Source organism: Orycteropus afer, unplaced genomic scaffold, assembly GCF_000298275.1.
Source record: "Orycteropus afer afer isolate SDZICR_OR568_19922 unplaced genomic scaffold, OryAfe1.0 scaffold00122, whole genome shotgun sequence".
NCBI lineage: Eukaryota > Metazoa > Chordata > Mammalia > Tubulidentata > Orycteropodidae > Orycteropus > Orycteropus afer.
Window position 1 is genome coordinate 4,331,738 of NW_006921709.1, and position 2,578 is coordinate 4,334,315.

A 2,578-nucleotide genomic window follows, 5' to 3' on the forward strand; every position below is an offset into this window, starting at 1 on the left:
TAGGGAAGCACCAGGTTACAATTCAAATTCAGGAAAAAAAATGCTCAGTCTCTCTCCCCAGCCCGCCATCTCTCAGCCAAGTCTCTCACAGTCTCTCCCCCAGCAGTGCATGTCCCTCGGTGTCTTACTCAGCAATGCATGTCTCTTGCGTCTCTTTCCCAGCAGCACATGTCTCTTTCGGCAGCACGTCTTCCTCAACCAGCAGTCAGAGACAGTTCTGCCTCTAGGAGGCCTCCTTTTGAGCCCAGCAGGGTGGTCAAACTAGCCAATCATAGCATCAGAACTCTTGCCATCAAATTTTACCCAACTACCCTGTTTCTCCTAGGCTCATCCCACTCCTTACGCCACAGTCCTTGCTCCACTTTCTACTCCTCACATCTTGGAATATCATGGTCAAATCTTTCTGTTTGACGACAATGTCATTTTATATTTAAAAACTCACATCTGGTGGGCTTCACTTCCCATCTCCTTCAGTTTAAAAGATATATTTGTCTTCTTGATTCAGTTTTTATTTTTCACTGGTCCCTCACTTATCCATACTATTCCCTTCTAAAATCATTCTTATACTCTTTTCTTACTTTATATAGTAATATATTCACTTCTTAGCCTGTATATGTCTTTTTTCTCAATCCAGTTTCAACTCCCCATTTTCTTCCTCCGCTATGAGAGGTAAGATGTTCTGAGATATTAATAACTTGAAAGAACATGCCACAATTCTTTTCAATTTTGGTCTTAGTTTTTCTTTCCTTTTAATTTCAATATTCACCCTCATTTCCACTCCCTCAATGAAGGATTAAGATGACACTTAAGAAGATGTTTCCCAACAGGGACAACAAATACATCATAGAGACAGTCCTTATCTGCCTACCTCTATTACTGGGTGCCAGCCAGATACCCTGTGACCATTTTGTTAGCCCACTCTTGGTCAGAGCTTGGGCATTGGAATTGATTTTCTTGGGTTTATATCCTGATTTTGCCACTGTCTCTCTTTGTAGCTTTGGTCAGTTTAATCTTCAAGATTGCCTGGTCTTGCATCATCTGCACGATTGCCAGCATGTTCAAATTCATCGTTGCATCTACTATGCAATTCCTCTCACCAAGGGTCTCCCCCACCCTCATGAGCCCTCACCTTCACCAAACATGATGCATTTCTCTAGGGATTGATACTTTGTGATGCTGTGTTTAAAACAAGCTACTCAGACAATATTCTGTTGTGATCCACAAGGTTTTCATTGACTAATTTTGAGAAGTAGATCACTAGGCCTTTCTTCCTGCTCTGTCTTAGTCTGGAAGCTCTACTGGAACCTGTCAACATTGGTGACCCTGCTGATATTGGAAATACCAGGCATAGCTTCCAGCATCATGGCACTAACACACAGCCACCACAGTACAACAAACTGACAAAGGGGTGGTAGAAAACTTCACTTAACTCCTTCCAAAATGGAAATTAATCCTAGGTACATCATAAAGGTTGTTGTGAGGATTAAACAAAAGTGTAGGTAAACAAACAACATAAAGACTGAAACACACTAAGTGATGCATAAACAGTATTTTTATCACTATTCTCACTACTTTTCAGGATGAGAATATAACTTGGAGGTTTTCTGTTTCAGATATGTTGTTCCCAAACCAATCAGCAATGGCTTAGCTGCTGTGAATATTGAGATTTACAACTGCACAACTTTCTTCTCCTTCCTTAAAAACAAGACATCTTCAAAAATTCATCTACAACTAATAGGAATCTATTCCTCCTCTTAACAACTTCTGTTTACAAATTAAATGAACTTGATCGACCAAAAGTTAACCTATGACATAATTTTAAAATTGGAGTTAGGAATAACTGTTATAAAGTCTGTTCCCACTCCTTTTAGAAGTCAAGGGAGCCCTATTACCATGTGGAGTTAAAGCTGGTTTGTTCACAAAGTGTGAGCTAGTGCAGGTTGGGAGCTGGGAGCTGTGGTGGCCAGCTACACCATGAGAACAATTCTTTTATGCAGATTTTTCTTCCAACTGCATCCTGAAACTGGAGGGACTTCACCAAAGCCACTTTATCCTCTCCTCTCCCTATCTCTGCCTCAGGAAATAAGTGAGTCTGTTTTTGTTTTAGGGGGAGGAGATTTTGTTGTACTTTTTAAACCTACATGTTATTTTTTTTACATGTAGTTTTATATACGGGGCAATCTACTTCCGTAGTGATACTGCCTCGGAAACCAAGGAGGGGTCACTATGAGTCGGGTCCAACTCGACAGCACATAACAAAATATATTAAAACAATATACAGGAAATAACTATAGACTGTTGTCACTAGTTACTATTCATGGATTTGCCATTTATAAGAAATGATGAAGGCAATATTTTAGAGGCTTCTCTGGAGTCATAAATTACAATTCATAAATTATCATTACTAAACCATTTTATCAATATTTTATCAATATCAAATATAAACTTTAGATAGCATTTAATCAAAAAATCAATGAGCTTTTGAAACTTTTAAAAACTCTATCTATTGGAGGCAGGGCAAGATGGCGGACTAGGCAGAAGGATTGCACAGACCCTCTTCAACAAAGAAAAGGGAAAC